Raw genomic sequence first — 9213 nt, forward strand, 5'->3', positions numbered from 1 at the left:
CCGCCGGCAGCGAACACCCCCGCTCCGCGCCGCTCCGCTCCGCCGGGGACAGAGACCTGCCGCGGGTCCCCTGCTCCATGGCCGGCGCCCGCCCGCCCTTCCTCCCTCCGCGCCCAGCGAGGTGCGGGGTCACTCACCGGGCCGGTGCGTGGCCGTCGGGGACCGGTGTCCCCCGCTCGCTCCCTCGCTGCCCTCCGCCGAGGGGCCGGGGAGGAGGAGGGGACACGCTCCGGAGTTGGTGCCGCCGGCCGGGGGGGGCGAGGCGGGGTGCGGGTCTCGCACACAACACACACGCACACAACACACACGCACGGAGTTGCTCGCTCGCACCGGGGCTGGGCTAAGAGGGGAGGAGGGGGATCCCTGACCGGGGCGGGCAGGCGAAGGAGGGGTGGAAGGGAGGGGAGGGAAAGGAAGGGTCAGCGCGGGTCTCGGGTAGTTTCGGGGTCTCCGCCGGCTCCGCTTCGCTCCTTTGTGTAATTTCACTCGATTCAAGTTTAATCCGATAGTTCCCGAGCGAGCGAGCGCGCCCGCCGGAGCCGAGCCGAGCGCGACACCAGCCAGCCAGGCGGCTGCCGCCCCCTGCTCCCTCCTTCCTCCCTCCCTCCGCCGCCACAAGGCGCGCCCCCGACACCGCCCCCTCCCCGGGGGCGAGCGCCGCGCGCGCCCCGCCCCCGCGACGTCACCGCCCCGCCCGGCATAATTTATGCAACGAGGAGAGAAGGGGGGGAAAGGGAAAAAAAAAAAAAAAGAGGAGAAAAAAAAAATAGGAAACCCCCCCCCGCCCCGGGCGGGGGTCACTAACCTGCCTGTGCGCGGCCCGCCAGCGCCCCGCCGGGGCTCCCACCGCCCGCCGGCCAAGGGAGCGCTGCCGCGGGGCACGGCGGGGCACGGCGTCTTCCGTGCGCTCCCCCGCCGCTCCGCTCCGCTCCGCTCCGCCCCGCCCGGCGCTGACCGGGCCGAACGGGGGCTGCTCCGCACCGCTCCGCACCGCGGGGTCAGCGCCGCGCCCGCCCGCCCTAGCGCGTCCCGTCCCGGGAAACTCCCGGTGAAGCCCAGGGGGTGTGTGGTGTGTGAGGTGTCACTGTGTCACTGCCGCGCTTCCAACTTCCCAAGCGCGGCGGCGAAACGAAACCCAGAGACGTCCCGGGAGGCTGCCCGGCCCCCCGCCGCCCGCCCCGGCCCCTGCCCCTGCCCCCGGACGGGCAGCGGGCACCGCGCCCCCGCCCGCCTCTCTCATCCCGGCCACCGCGGCGGGGTGGGGCGGGGCGGCGGTAGGATCGCCCGAGATCGCGGTTTAGGGTGGACTTTGTCCCGAGCGGGTCGGGCTTTCAAAGGGAAGCGGCCATTAAGCGTTGCCCGCCCGCCCGCGGCAGCGCCCCCGTCCCGGCGGGGCCGCGCTCCCCCGGGCACCGCTCCGGCTCTGCCGCTGCCCTGCTTGTAAGGGATGCATCCGAATTCGTGATACAAACCGAAACAAACTCATTCCGTAAGTAAATTAGACAAATCCCACCCAAAAGTGATTACCAGTAGCGCGCTTAGCGGTCCTCCCCGCACTGCTCTGGAAACTAAATAAGCGTCTTAAAAGTATAAAGAGATTAAAGCGTAAACCCAGTGTAAAGATACTCGGCATTACAGGAATTTTCAGCGAGTCATTTGACGAGATAACTTTTTACCATCATTGTTTGTGGCAGGTTGGAGAAGGAAAAACAAAGTCATGTGGTCCTGAGCAGGGACACCCTCCCCCTCCAGCTYCTGCCGCTCCTTTTAGGGGGCTGTTTGCTGCACCCACACTCGTATCTCTTCCGTGGGAAAGAGAGAAGGCGTCCTGTCCTCATAGAATCTCACACAGCTTTTCCTCTACGCTCTTTGAACACGCAGTTAGTAARCTGGGAGCTGGATCCAGAACACGTGAATATCAAAAGCATCTCTCGCTCCTTGGGTCGTTGGTTCCCTCAGTCCAGATGTCCATGTTGATTCCGCAGCCACGAGGGTCACTACAGCTGCAAAAATATTTCAGGCTCCTCCAGAGGAAGTGCACCTCTTCCACATTGTATCATTCATGAGTGGCCTACTCAGTTTCTCTTGGGCTTAGGGGGAAAGCACCTTTTGGGAGAMGGGACGGTTTGCGGTTGGAGAGGCATCACCACCTCCATGCGGTTGGGCCCGTGCAATCTCTGAGAAAGGGGCCAATTCCCGGGGAGGTGCTGCTGCCCCAAGCTTTCAGCTGAAAAACACGGTGAAAAGATGATAGCACGTGATGGTGCAGTAGAATACACTCCCTGTTCTTTGCCAAGGTCTTTTATGAAGTTAAAAATAGCAAGTGGAAATAGTATTTAAAAAAAAAAAGAAAAAAAACACTTTGAAGCAGCACATGCCCCAAGTATACCTTCACTAAATTTGCCCAATTTACCATCATTCTATTTTTAATTTGCATTTCTTTACTTTGGAGAAAAAAAATACAACAACAAAACAACAAACTTACACGGAGGTATTCTCCCAAGTTACTAAATATGATCAGTTTCAGTTTTCCCTTGCAGTGTGTTGACAGACCAGAGAGATAACAACCTAGAAACTCTTACCCCAAATCTGTTTTTCTGCATGTATCATTTAAGTGTGCCCCTAATCTGACAGCCAAGCACCCTGGTGTAGCGTAAGCCTGCCTGGAACTCCCCTTGCTTTCAAAGATTTAAGTTCTCCAAGATTTAGGGGCGTGAGAAACTCATTCTGAGACCAACTGCCAGCAGCCTCAGTGCTCCCTCTAGAACTTGTTTCAGTTTCTTGTTGAGCAGAAATCAGATCGCAAAGCTGCCGAGTATGAAAAGTGCTCAAAGCACATCGCAGTGACAGGCTGAGACAACCAAAGAAATGTTGCACTTCTTTAAAAAAGGGGTATATTAGCATGGCAGAAGCAGTGAGGGGGACATGGATAGGTACTTAGCTAAATGTTTGTTCCATGGGGAAAAAATGCTCCAGTCTTTACTGCATGTGTCTTACAGAAGGCACAGAAACAGCTCCTCGGGTCCCAAAAGTCATCCTCAGGCCGTGGCCTACGGAATCAGCGGGGTCATAAAAATGTGCAGGGAGTCTCTCAACACTCTCCAACATTAGAAGAAACAGATCTGCAAACAGAACTTTCACAGAAGGGGGRGAATTGCAGCCACTCTCTAACTCCTCAACAACAGGAAATGGAGAGTAAGGAAAAGCGCTCCAAGGTGTGACACTGGCAAGGTGTGGCACAAGGTCACACACGGGCACACTCGATGGTAGTACCAGGCATGGACAAAATACATCATWGCACAGCTGCTACAGAGGAAAACCATTGAAACCTTAACTTGTGCTTCAGCCAGCCCACAAAGAGAAAGCTGTAACTCCACAAGTTACCAACGAGGCAGCTTCACAGGAGAGTGAGGAAACAGCAACATGGCATCTTAATGATTGACCGTATTGGTAACAGCTTATTAAAATACCCAAGAGATGACAGGGATGAAAATTCACTTGTAGCCAGCCACCCAACCCTTTGTGTGCTGTTGGGAAGAAGTAATCCATCTGATGTAGGCAGCCATTTGGCTCACAGATTAGAAAGAATTTGCATTAATGGCTGTGAATTTCAACAGCAGTTGCAGAGCAAGGGTATGTGTACCAACAAAACCCCAACGAATTGCTACACTTTACCTAACCAGTAAACTCTCAAGGTGGGGATAGTTTGTACCAAGCTGAGCAAGCGGCTGTGTAGGACAGRCATAGTTGTGCAGAGGTAAGATAACGCACTCGGTAAGAAGCATAGCACTGAGATTACTGGGCGGCATTTCAACCTGTTTCAAAGTATCAGAATTACAAAATGCAAATGATTTTACATCACATGAAAATACAAAGGCAGGTTACTTATTCAGTAGACTTTCAAGAACTGACATTTGTTTTAACAGCTAGGTACAGCGAAATGCGATCTTAAGATCTAGACATTGTCACTTCCAAAGGCGGCAATGACACCTCACAAGTCGTGAGTCCCCAAACAAGCTGTGCACAGGGAGGCCTTCAGGCTACAAGGGCCAAGCAGTCTGTGCCTCATTCCTGACAACCCAGTCCAGGTACTGAGCTGGTCTGAGAGCTGCTGAGGGCTGCACACAGAGAGCTCAGAGCAGCCACCCCGCTGGAGAGCAGCGCTGTTAAGCACATCTGGTTCCTCACCTGCTCAGCGCTGCGACGCTCCAAACCCTGCATCAGTTCCGGCAGAGAGTACTTGTGCTGGTGCCATGCCCTCCAGGTGGCTTCTTCTGAAAGGCTTTTTTTTTGCTTTGGTGAAGGAAGTTGCAGCTCCTGAGGAAATTCTGTACAGATGTACCCAAAACTCAACAACTTCTCCTCTCAGAGCCTTGCTTTTACTTTTATGCATGCGAGGAGAGATGTGAAACCGTACAGTGAGCCCAAGCTTGTGCTTACAGTAGCTGCCTTCTGAGCACTGCGGGCTCAGCATTCAGGATGCCATTTCAGAGCCTCAGACCAGCAAAGGCATCATGTTTTATCCCATGGTTGCTGGAAATTGGCTCCAAAATCACCTGTGACCCCTGACACACACTCACATTTTTATTAATCTCTGAAYACTGTTGAGGGATGAAGTGAAAAAGTCAAATGGTTTTTCTTTCTCAAGTGAAAGTTTTACTCAAAGCTTCTCAAAATTTACACAGCAATGGAAGCACATGAGACTCAGAGTGTGTAGTGGCTAGCAGGGTACAGATGATAACAATATTCAATACAGATGCTAACAAGCTGAAGGAAAACAATATTCTTTTTTCAGAAGAAATCATTCAKCAACCCACAGCATGCTGAAATACCAAGAGCACGTGGATTTTAGTAAGTACCAGGAAGCAGCAGACTCGTATCAGAAAGAACAACTTTAATGACTTCAGCTGAAGAGCTAAAAGTGCTGGAAATATAAGTGCTACAAGGAGCCACCCTGTGGCACCAGCAGGCTAAGGGAACAGAGGGCAAGCCAGGGTACACACTTGTGTGGGTTGGCTGGGTTTTTTTTTTTAAACTCAAGTCAGCCAGAGTGACAAAAGCTGGAACTGGCCCAAACAGCCACTTCTGTGGCCGGGAACTCCTTAACTGAGGAACTGAACCAGAAAAGCAGAGGGGCAGCGAGCTCCAGCAGCTCTTGTCTRCATGCCACTCACCTGCCAGGCCTCACAGGGACAAAGCTCTGAGGGACAGCAGCGTTCCCCAGTGCCTCATCCTCGGGGATCCAACAAGAACAAAATACTGCTCCCCAAACTCATTATTTTATGTGTAAGTGTTCTGACATGGCAATCATCATAGCTCTCTCAAGGCTAACTTAAGGATGTAACCACAGACTTTTAGGGGGAAAAGGTGAAAATGCCGTGTGGAACAGCCTCCTGTGACTCGTCACTGTGGGTGGGGTGGGTGCACACACAGCTGTGGGCAGCTGATCCCAGCCTGCCTGCACTGTCCCTCTCTGTCTCCACTTCCCTGTGACAATCTGGACAGCTGGAAGGCAGCACCCACCCAGGTGCCCGCGGCACAGAGGTGACAAACAGCTCGCTGTCCCTCCCAGACAGACTCACCACTCAGTTTGCTGGGTATGAGACAGGATCACTTGGCTTTCCATCTAAATTCTGATTTAACAGGTCAGTGTCCAACTGCTCCCCTCAGGCCCCCGGTTCCCACTACTACTGGAGACAAGACCAGGCCACCTCTATAATCAGGAACAGTAGTGAGTTCTTATAAAAATGGAGCAAYGCCGCAGAACTGACCTACTCCACATCATCCCTAATTGTGAGGACGTTTGCTCTTGGACCGTGACATGAAGTGACAGCTTCACGGTCGGTTTTGTTTTCACCGTGCAGGAGCAGCATTAAGGACTCCCATTTCCATCTTTGACGGCTCAGCAGAACGTGCCTCTTCATATATGGAGAGACAGAGCTCTCGCAGCGCTGGCGATTTCTGACCTTTGTCCTTAATAAATGGAAGRCATCATATCTAAGAATGAAGTCACACCCCCGCCGAAAGTATCAGCTGACATCAAAATACGGCAACTCCTCTGCTTAGCAACACGGGCTGCCACCAACATCACTTCCTTCTTCAATACAAAGTTCAGGGCGCCGGCTCCACCCTGACTCAGAGCCGCCTGTAAAATTGCATCTGACTCGCTGAGAGGTCACGTCTCCTCGCTGTGAACAGGACTTTCCACAGCAGCTACATTTCACTGGAACTTCCCAACGCACAGGCAGGGAGGAAGGGAGGGAGGGAGGGAGGAAACGCCGCCGCAGTCACAGAGTTCACCTGCCGAGAAGGCAAGGCACTGACTTCCACATTTCCATTCGGCCGTCCTTCCAGGCAAGTTTTTCAGAGCAGGTACTGAATAACTTGTTCCTTCTGTGGACTGGGGAGCAAGAGYGGTTTCTCATAATTATTTCCTGGGTTTCCACATGCAAGGAGCATATAGGTGTGGCATTCTCAAATACAGTCCGATATAACTACRGATGTTATCACTGCTTGTTGTGAAATGGGAAGCAATGTAAAACCCATGGCCAAACACACATTTATAATACCCKTGAAAAATACTTAGAAACTATTTTTCTACTTATGTTCATTGAGAAAAAGAGGCATTTAAAATTGTTCAGTKTTACAGCTTTTTGTAACTTCTTTTTTCTATAATCATGTATTTGTTTTTCCAAGTGCTTCATAAAACTGCAAGTCTAAAACAATTTTAAAAATCCATTTACTTACATAGTTAGGTTAAATGTGGTTTCTCTCTGATTCTTCTTCTATTCTGAAAGAGGATCAACTAATAGGATGATACCGTTTTCTCATTAAACTCAGGTCCACTCCCCTCCCCACTTGGTAAACTTGTAGGAAGGGGGCTGAGAGGGATCTGAAGAGACCATCTGGTCCCCCCTGGCCACACAAAGATGGGATAAAGTAGCCCCAGACAATCCCCAACAGATGTTTGTCTAACCTGKTCTTAGAAACCCTCTGCCAAGCAGAGACCCGAACTTCCTAAGTAGCTTGTTCTGGTATTTCACCAGCATTCAAAAACAATTGATCAAACCTCTTCTAACCTTTTACACATTGGAAAGTTTATCTGATTCCCTCTAAAAATTATTTTAAAAACTCAATATCCTGCCTGCCTGCCTTCACCATTTCMTTTTATATTCTACATCTCTTATTTGTTTTCTCACCCTGTCCTGTACTTTATTTTTCAGCACACACCACGAAGCCAAGGGCAACACAGCAGTCGAGGCTTTACTGGAACTCAGTGGAGTCATCTTTACAAAGGTTCTTGGTGACTTACATATGCCACCTATTGATAAATCCTAAGAGAGCATTTCACAGGAGCACTGCATTGTCCACTGCTATTTTGTTAGTGATGCTTTATGAACTCCCTATAACCACCTACCCTGACCTCTCCATGAAACTGATGATTTATTTTTCTTTTGCATATATGAAGTTCATTTTGATTTCTGTACTGGTCATCTACAGTGGTCACTGTYGTCCCAGCTTGGTGCAATTGAGACATTTCATAAATGTGCTCTGTTTTACATGAGTCCAGATTATCCTTTGTGTTTTCTTACCCTGGATTTATCACGGTACTATCCCGGTGCCTTTCAGCAGAGTRATTTGTAACATCTCTTCTGTCTCTYTCCTCCTCTGTCTTGTCCTTTCTCTTTCCAGAAGGGCATGCATGGAAAATTTAGGTTCAGAAGGAAATGGGGACAAAAATAAGATTACTGTGCATTTACATAGAGAAGAAAGTATAATAAACTTTTCCTTCCACTATTTCAGTCCCAGCTCTGTGAAGTCTCATATATGGTTGAGAAAACAGTCTCATAACACAGTTAAGTTTAAAGCTTATGGAAAAGTTTTTCTGCAAAAGAGTAGTGAAGGTGCCAGCTGTGGTCTTCAATTCACTAACATAAAACATTTTCAGGGCTGAAAATCTAAATATGAATCAATCCTCTGTTATGGAAACAACACAGTTTGGAGGAGAAGGGGAATGCACTCACACTCATTAATTATTAATTATTGTGGGTACTGGGATATTTAAAACGTGTGAGATATGTTCAGCAATTGTGTCAGGACTTACTTGTACAATCTTCACAGCTCTTCACAGTCCAGCCAAACACGTGTCCTTTGTGGAGCACTTCACTGCAAGAAAAGAAACAACTGACTGRCTAGGTGGAGTTTGATCACAGAACYGAAGAATAATTTGGGTTGGATGGGACCTTTATGAGCCATCTAATCCACCCACCCTGCAATGTCATCTCCMACTYRATCAGATTGCTCAGAGCTCCATCCAACCTGACCCTGAATGTTTCCAGGGATGAGGCATCRGCCACCTCTCTGGGCAGCCTGKTCCAGCACTTCACCACCTTCASTGTAAAGAAAACTTCTCATCMTCTAATTATTTCATAGAATACACCATTAATTGAACCTTAAAACAGAATGTACCCTGGCAATACTGACTCACAGATAAAGGAATAACTCACTTCATGTAAGATCTGATTCCACGAGGTGCTGCATACTCGTCACTCATCCTGGCATGATTTGAAAGCAGAGGTGTTTTCTGATGTGCCAAACATGAAGAAATAAATCTGGAGCCACAGGTCAGTGTTAAAAGCATCATCACCATCAGACAACACCTCAATTTGTACCCTGCCCTTCTGCACATTCTCTGTTTCTTTCTTGCATAAATATCTTTGTCTTTTCCTTAAAGAGGAACACCTGGACCGAGGGAACTCCCCTGAAAACTYGCCAGAAACTCACCTCTCCTGTGCACGTTTGTTTATGCTTTGGGTATTACCAGCAACTTACACAACCATTACACTTGCTTGTGTATTCCGGGCAGATGAACAGAACGCGCTTGTTTCAGTTAAGGCAGACAGACCTTGTGCCTTCATCCTGGTGGCCGAGAAGGGAGGGGACATGAGGCACCTCTGTAATGCCACAGGTCACACTCCAGGGCTGCTGCCCACTTCGGCAGCGCTGCATGGAACAGCACAGCTCAGCAGCAACAGACCAATTGTTTTCTCTCAAAAAACACAAGCCAGAACATGCCAAATTTTTCGCACCCAGCACACAGATTGTATCACGGCTTCCAAGGCAGCAGGTTTTTACCTGGAGCTTGTCTATAACTTCACAGAAAAGCTGCAAAGTAGTTGCTAAAAGATGAAGATAACAGATACGGTGCTGGCA

General features: G+C 49.8%; 1 protein-coding gene and 1 long non-coding RNA gene across 5 annotated transcripts in view; both read right to left on the minus strand.

The window, feature by feature from the left end:
* The window catches only part of CHD7 (chromodomain helicase DNA binding protein 7), a 132460-nt gene extending 131593 nt beyond the window's left edge, over positions 1-867 (minus strand). For 3 of the 4 annotated variants that reach the window (XM_057377157.1, XM_057377156.1, XM_057377154.1), the window contains exon 1: positions 138-584. The gene's annotated coding sequence lies outside the window, so the exon portion shown is untranslated. Of the gene's footprint in view, positions 1-137; positions 585-805 lie in introns of those variants that run through there. The other variant, XM_057377155.1, reaches the window with a different exon arrangement.
* A 3772-nt stretch (positions 868-4639) lies between these two features.
* LOC130579949 (uncharacterized) lies at positions 4640-8995 on the minus strand. The gene is made up of 3 exons (XR_008966066.1): positions 8105-8995; positions 7593-7684; positions 4640-6400 (listed from the first exon to the last, which is right to left on the minus strand). It is a non-coding gene; the product is annotated as an uncharacterized LOC130579949 (long non-coding RNA).
* Between the last annotated feature and the right edge of the window lie 218 nt (positions 8996-9213).

The sequence above is a fragment of the Malurus melanocephalus genome, unplaced genomic scaffold (genome assembly GCF_030028575.1).
Source record: "Malurus melanocephalus ecotype Western Australia unplaced genomic scaffold, MMel_1.1 scaffold_303, whole genome shotgun sequence".
Classification (NCBI taxonomy): domain Eukaryota; kingdom Metazoa; phylum Chordata; class Aves; order Passeriformes; family Maluridae; genus Malurus; species Malurus melanocephalus.